This window comes from Lycium barbarum, chromosome 2, assembly GCF_019175385.1.
Source record: "Lycium barbarum isolate Lr01 chromosome 2, ASM1917538v2, whole genome shotgun sequence".
NCBI classification, from domain to species: Eukaryota; Viridiplantae; Streptophyta; class Magnoliopsida; order Solanales; family Solanaceae; genus Lycium; species Lycium barbarum.
In genome coordinates, this window is record NC_083338.1 from 117,416,453 (window position 1) to 117,424,694 (window position 8,242).

The following is an 8,242-nucleotide window of genomic DNA, read 5'->3' on the forward strand; positions in this document are numbered from 1 at the left end:
TACAAGTTGAATATTAGACATAATAGAATCTTCGCAGCATAAACAAAAGAAAATCTTGAAAAAAATAGAACAGAATTTCGATTTCTTAAAATCACAAGAATTAGAGATAGATAGAAAAGTTCAGTTTTTAAACAATGCTACTCGGTACTTCCTCACTCCTAAATGTCTTCTTATCATATAGTTGTATCTCTAAGTTTCTATTTATCCCCCCCCCCCCCCCCCCCCCCTTTTTTTTTTTACTTAATATGGACTCTGTCCAGTTATGAATCTTGTTACACTGTTCATCTCTTTTTCTTAACCTCTGTTCTTAATAATCCTCTTCTTTAACCGTACCCCGGACATGGCCAACAATTCTTCCTTTATCATTTTTGGATATTTTAATGGCCTCTCAACACCTAGGAATTTACAGATTAATCCATCGAGTTTATTAAGAAATTAAGAGAATACGATATACTAAGAGTAACAGATTCACAATAACAAGAAATTACTTAAACATAGATTTATATAACATAGATTTACAATAAACATTTTAATAATGTACATAACTGGGAGAGTAATACATAAACATAGTTATAAAAACTTACATGACTTAAAGACGGAGAGAGGTTGCCCTTTCGGGGAACCCCAGAGACTACTTCTCACACTTGGAGGATTATTGGAAAACTAATGCTATTTTACACTAGAGGTTTATATTACAAAGGTTTGGTTTGGGAAAAGGAGTTGAAGCATTTGGTGAAAGGGAAGGGGAATATGGATTTTTCGGTGTTTGGTGCTTGTATGTGTTGTTGATGATGTCTTTTGTCTTCACAAATGTCCTCTATTTATAGGAGCTTCCGGACTTCACCTTCGGATTTCAAATTGTTAAAGAATCTTTCTGAATTCAGCCGGGTGCGCTTGGGGCCCCATCGTCATGTGAAAATTTCAGAAGAGTCTATGTATTATTGTCCTTGTTGGTCCTGTAGCTTCTTTATTAAAGCTACTTTATCAAAGTTGTCTTCATCCGTCTTTGTTGCTTTCTTCAACGAATCTGCTTTTTCTTTGTCTTAGCTGTCATGATTATATGTCTATCATCCCTTTTTAGGTGTCTAGATTGTGTAGTGCAACAGAATCAAAACTCATTCCCGAATCGACATCGTTTGGGTCTTGTGAATCTTGGAATGCACTATTCTGAAAATCTTCAATAAATCCTTCAGGGTCTGAACTATGCACTGGAGACATTTCTGGACTAGGAGATAATTGTGGACTAGGATTTTTAATTATATGCTTCTCTTGATTTTTTCTTGAAAAATCTTTTCTAATGTCTGTTTTACTATGTCTTCTATTTTATGATTTTTTTTCTTTTTCGATAATAAACTTTTCTTTTTTGCATTGTCTCCTGGTGTTAATGTCCTTGGTAGTCTTCGTCTTGTCTGAAGAGATGAACATCCTTCATCTTCACTTTGGCAAAGTGACTGCCATTAATGGATTTGATAAGTCTTTACCGGTTACCGTTTCAACAGGGCTAGCTGTATCTCTATCCGATACAGTGGATTTTACTGCATTTTGGGGAATGCACACTCGTCTCATCCATTTCGTCTTGAGATGGAAAACTCTGTGATTGAATCAATTCGAATTTTACTGTTTGGAGTCTATGTTCTAGCATTCTCACTTACTCCATGAGTCTTGTCTTTTCTTGGATCAATATCTCATTTTTCTGGTTTAGTCTTTTGAATGCCTCAGTCATTGAAGAACAATAGTCACAAAAAAATCACTTTGCTTGTGTCCTTTTGGATATTGTATTGAGGAACCTTGTCTGGATTTTGTCTAAGTGCTAGAGAAATATAGTAATTTGGACCCAGTATTCCTCTAGCATAGTCTAATGCTTCAGTAAAATCATGAAAACCTTTGAAAAATGGTTTTTCCATTTCTTTTATTGAATCTATAACTTCAGGCCAAGTTTGAAAAATACCATTTGTCTTGTCATGTATTACAACATAATATTTAAATTTTTTATCTTGATTCTTGTCTGTAAAATACTGGCATAGAGCATTTAAAGTTGCTATAAAATGTTTTGTGTCTTTTTTATTGTATGATATCCATAGATTGTCTACCAAGCATGTCTCTGGTCTATCTATTACACAGTCTGTGTTACACCTCGGAAAACTCTCCGTTGGTACGCAAGGGAATGAACTAGTAAGGAGTACGAGTATACAATATGTTCATGAGTGATCAATGGCATTCGACGACTTTAGACAAGATTTTTTAAGATGTTAGAGATGAGGGAAGAGGATTGCCAAGAGAGGGCTAAAGTATTTGATAAGTATCGGAAAGGAAAAACAAATAACGATTTATTGGGCACTTAAAGATGTTTTGGAGAAGAGTTATAACGTCCCTTAGATTGGTATTGAAGTGTTGAGCAAGTGTTAAGAAGGTTCCATGAGGATCGGAGATCAAACGAAGTGGCGGAACTAAGTTCAGTGACTGGTGGGTTACACGGCCCATTATACGGACCGTATAATGGACCGTCAAATGGTCACAATGAAGGTTGCTCACTGGTGACGTTTTACGGTCAGTTATACGGACCGTATAACGGACCGTAAAATGGTCACAGTGAAGGGGTGCAGGGCAGGTCCATTTCACGGTCTATTATACGGACCGTATAATGGAACCCGACAGTTCAGTTGAAAGTTATTAAATAAGGGACCAAGTTCACCAATTCATTTCCACATTTCCTTCCTCTCTCTATAACATCTCTCTACAACTTTTATACAAGTTTTCAAGGATATTAATCCATCAACAACATTAAATAAGTGATTCAAGGGTAGAAACCCATCAAGGACCATCTAAAGTCAAGAAACCCAAATGGAGAAAAACTAGGGTTTTGCTCAAAGTGGAGTATTATCAACCAAAGCTTGTTCCTACAAATTCCAAGGTAAGATTCATGATTTTTACATGATGTTTAAGGCATTGGAGAATTAAAATACATGGATTGTAGAAAATATGGTCAACTAGGTCATGAATGATGAATAGTGACATTTTAAGGAGTAATTTGGATTGAATCATGAATGTTGTAGCATTGTGATATGAATGTGTTATAAATGGTGTTAAGATCATGAACTAGACACTTTCGACGAATGGACGAAGTGGGACATTATGACCATGAGAATGGGTGAATAAGAGGCAAATTGAGAAATATTGATAATGTGGGTAATATGAATGATAAGTGACTATTGTTATGACATTGTGAGTGTATTGTTGACGTTTGGGAGTTGAATTACGATATGGGCTAATGTTGTATAAACAAAGGAGACGCTGCCCGATTTTCTTTAGCTTTAGTCATGTATGCTAGTTGTCGATCCTAACAATAGTACACCCTTATTGAAGGTAGACACGTGAACATCGGAGGAGTACGTGCAAGTGTAGGATAATTCGACGAAAAGGTATGTGAGGCTAACCCTTCTTTCATAAGGCATGGTTTTCTTTGGCCAAACTCCTAACTCCTCTATATGAGTATGTTGACTACAAATGATTGACCTCTCGAGCTCATAAGCTCATTGCCCTTGCTATGTACCACGAACGTACTACGCACCTCATGTGAAGAGTAAGACTATGTTATAGAAGTAACGAAAATGATGATACTAATGATGATGATAATAATAATGATGTTAAAGGTGCCCACGGGATATTGTATGTATGTGTGCCTATGAAAGGGCTATGATGAAACCCCGAGCCTATAGTGCCGGGTAGAGTAAATATATGTATAGAGTATGTATATGATTACGAAATGCGCGCACACCTCTGCAGATGGTACGGATAACCCTGACGCCTTGGTAGGGCCAAGTATGAGTAACCTTGAGCCTTGGTTGGCCAAGTATGTATGAAACACCGATCCTACGAGGGCGGGTATGCTATGTAAATGATATGTATATGAAATGATTATATATGTACTATGAATATGAAGGAGATAAGATTATGTATATAAATAAGAATAAAGGCATGTATACGAATATGAGCACAAATATGGTACGAGTACTATTATGGAATATGAAATGATGATGATATTATTGTCTCCCCTCCTATACTACTTCATATGCTGTTATTATGTTTCAATACCGATGTTGATCATGCTTTACATACTCAGTACATTCTTCGTACTGATGTCCTTTTGTTTGTGGACGCTGCGTCATGCCCGCAGGTGCACAGGAAGACAGACTTGATTCGTAGCTGCTTAGCCTGAGATTTCATAGAGAGCTCCACTTCTTTCGGAGCCATATCTTTTGGGTACTGATCCTTTTGTGTATATAATTATGGGCATAGCGGGGTCCTGTCCCGCTCATGTGATGTGTTGTACTACTCTTAGAGGCTCGTAGCCACGTGTGTATGATTAGACGTCTGGCCTTGTCGGCCTATGTTTTGTATAGCATTTTGACGGCCATGTACATTGATGTGGCATAAGTGCCTTGATGATATGAAAGATGTTATTGTCCGAAATGGATTAGTATGATGTAATAAAAAGGAAATGTATGTCTAATTATATGGCTCACCTAGATGTAAGCATAAGGGTAAGTTAAGAGGGTGCCCGGGTGGGCTAGCACCGGGTGCTCGTCGTGGCCCCTAGTCGGGTCGTGACAAAAGTGGTATCAGAGCAGTTCAGTCCTAGGGTGTGTCTACGAGCCGTGTCTAGTAGAGTCTTGGTTATGGGTGTGTTGCGCGCCACACTTATAAACAAGAAGCTGCGGACATTTTAGGAATGAATGACCTTCTTTCTTCATAATAATCGTGCGATAGAGCTATGATGTAAGAAATTCTGGTTTCCTAAATCGTGTGCTATGTATTTCAGAGATGCCTAAAAAGGGAAAGGCTATGGTAGCCCAAAAGGGCAAGACGGTGGCACAAAAGTGGGCTAAGAAAGCACCGCCACCGGTAGTAGAGGAAAATGAGTCCCAGAGTGAGGCTCAGTCTCAGTCCTCCCAGACATTGCCTGTTACAGAGGAGCATGAGGGAGCCTCAACCCCAGCTCCAGCACCTCTAGTTCCTCCACCAAATGCTTCTGGCCAAGATGTGAAAGAGGCCATCACTTTGTTGACTCAGTTGGTTGTGGCCCAGGCTCAGAGACAAGGTTCAGGGCATGGTGACCGGGCTGTTAGTGCAAGAGCCCGTGATTTTATCACTCTAAACCCTCCGGAATTCTTTGGGTCAAAACCGGAGGAGGATCCTCAGGACTTCATTGATGGCATGCTTAGGACGCTCCGATTGATACATGCTTCAGACACCGAGTCGGTGGAGTTGGCGTCATATAGGTTGAGGGATGTCTCAATCCAGTGGTACACGGTATGGATGGCTTCACGGGGAGCCAATGCACCTCCCCCGGTATGGCAGGAGTTTGTTGATGCTTTTCTTCGTCATTATATGCCTCCGGAAGTTCGGCGGGCTAGGGCCGATAAATTCTTAAACTTGAGGCAGGGTAGTATGAGTGCCCTAGAGTATAGCCTTCGTTTCAACTCCTTGGCTAGGTATGCTTCGGCCATGGTAGCCGATATGGGCGACAGGGTACACCAGTTTGTAAAGGGCCTAGGGCCACATTTGGTGGACAAATGCTTGACTGCGTCCCTTCAGGATGGTATGGATATTACACGCATTCAGGCACATGCTCAGAACTTAGAGGAATGTCTACAGCAGCGAAGAGGTGAGCGTGATCTGGACAGGGGTCATAGCAAGAGGGCCAGATCTACGGGCCCGATGAGTGAGTCCCGAGGTGGACACAGGCAGCAGTTCCCCAGACATTCAGGTTATTCCATGACCAGTGCACCTCCACGATTCCCAGGCCTGATTCTTGATAGATCTGCTCGTTTCGGGCCGAGTTAGAGTTATTCGGGGTCCCAGTTTAGAGGTGATTCAGGCCAGTCAAGGCCACCTGTACTACAGTGCTCCCAATGTGGGAAGTCGCATTGGGGTCGATGCCGATTGGGTTCAGATGTTTGCTATTCGTGTGGTCGACCGGGTCATGTTATGCGTGATTGCCCCTCAGTGCATGGTAGAGGTAGGACCCAGCCATCAGGGTCGGTAGCCGGATCGTCGGCATCTGTACGCCCTACGGGGCCAGGTTCACATGCGCCAGTCAGCCATGGTAGAGGTAGAGGCAGAGCTCCCAGTACTAGCGGTCCTCAGCACCGTATTTATGCTTTGGCTGGACGCCAAGATCTTGAGTCTTCTCCTGATGTGGTCACAGGTATATTATCGGTATTCTCTCATGATGTATATGCTTTGATTGATCCGGGTTCCACATTATCGTATGTTACTCCTTATGTTGCGAGACAATTTACAGTTGAGCCGGAGTCGATCAAACCTTTTGAGGTGTCTACACCTGTGGGTGAATCGGTAATAGCTAGCCGAGTATATAGAGATTGTGTAGTTATGATTTGTGACCGTCGTACTATGATTGATTTGCATGAGTTAGAGATGGTAGACTTTGACATCATTATGGGCATGGATTGGTTGGCTTCATGTTATGCCAATGTTGATTGTAGAATGAAAATGGTTCGTTTCTAATTTCCGGGAGAACCAGTCATAGAATGGAAAGGGAATACGGCGTCACCAAAAGGTAGGTTTATTTCCTATCTAAAGGCAAGAAAGATGATCACGAAAGGTTGCATTTACCACCTAGTGCGGGTTCAAGATGTAGAAGCTGAATCGCCAACTCTCCAGTCAGTCCCGGTAGTGAATGAATTTCCGGATGTGTTCCCGGAAGAGCTTCCAGGCCTTCCTCCCGAGCGGGAGATTGATTTTGCCATTGATGTGTTGCCAGACACTAGACCCATATCTATTCCTCCTTATAGGATGGCACCCGCAGAGTTGAAAGAGTTGAAAGAGCAATTGAAGGATCTGGTCGATAAAGGCTTTATTAGGCCTAGCTCATCCCCGTGGGGAGCACCCGTATTGTTCGTCCGAAAAAAAGATGGTTCCTTGAGAATGTGCATTGACTATAGGCAACTGAATAAAGTGACAATTAAGAACAAATATCCTCTCCCGAAGATTAATGACTTATTTGATCAATTGCAAGGTGCTAAATGGTTTTCCAAGGTTGATTTGAGGTCCGGGTATCACCAAGTGAGAGTTAGGGAGAAAGATATCCCTAAGACAGCCTTCAGAACAAGATATGGCCACTTTGAATTTCGGGTAATGTTATTTGGGCTAACTAACGCTCCGGCAATATTTATGGATCTAATGAATAATGTGTTCAGACCCTTCCTGGACTTATTTGTGATAGTATTTATCGATGATATCTTGGTGAATTCTAGATCCGAGGCAGAACATGCGGATCATTTGCGTATTGTCCTTGGAGTTCTTCGAGCTCGAGAGTTATTTGCAAAGTTTTCCAAATGCGAGTTCTGGTTGAACTCGGTGGCATTTTTAGGGCATATTGTGGCAGCTGATGGTATTCGAGTGGATAGTCAAAAGATCGAGGCCGTGAAAACTTGGCCATGGCCCACAACTCCTACAGAGGTTCGTAGCTTTCTGGGCTTAGCAGGTTATTACCGGAGGTTTGTTGAAGGTTTTTCCTCTATTTCTGCACCACTCACAAAGTTGACCCAGAAGTCGGCAAAGTTTAAATGGACAGATGCTTGCGAGCGTAGTTTCCAAGAGTTGAAGGGTAGATTGACTTCTGCCCCAGTTCTGACACTTCCAGAGGGGTTGGAAGGATATGTTGTGTATTGTGATGCCTCAGGCGTTGGGCTAGGCTGTGTATTGATGCAACATGGCAAAGTAATCGGGTATGCTTCAAGGCAACTGCGGAAACACGAGCAGAATTATCCTACCCATGATCTAGAATTGGCCGCGGTGGTCCATGCATTAAAGATATGGAGACATTATCTATATGGTGTCCACGTGGATATTTATACATATCATAAGAGCCTTCAGTATATCTTCAACGAAAAAGAGTTGAATTTATGACAAAGACGATGGTTAGAGTTGCTAAAAGACTATGATGTTGATATCTTGTATCACCCCGGAAAGGCAAATGTGGTGGTTGATGCTCTTAGCCGGAGGTCGATGGGAAGTCTAAGTGATGAACGACCAGAAAAGAAAGAGATGGCCCGTGAGCTTCAACAGTTAGCTAGCCTAGGAGTCCGATTAGTGGACTCAGGTGGCAGTGGAGCTATTATTCAGAATTCAGCAGTCTCGTCACTAGTGGCGGAAGTGAAGGAGCACCAATATGACGATCCCATGCTAAGGCAGTACAGAGATACACTTCCTCAGAGAG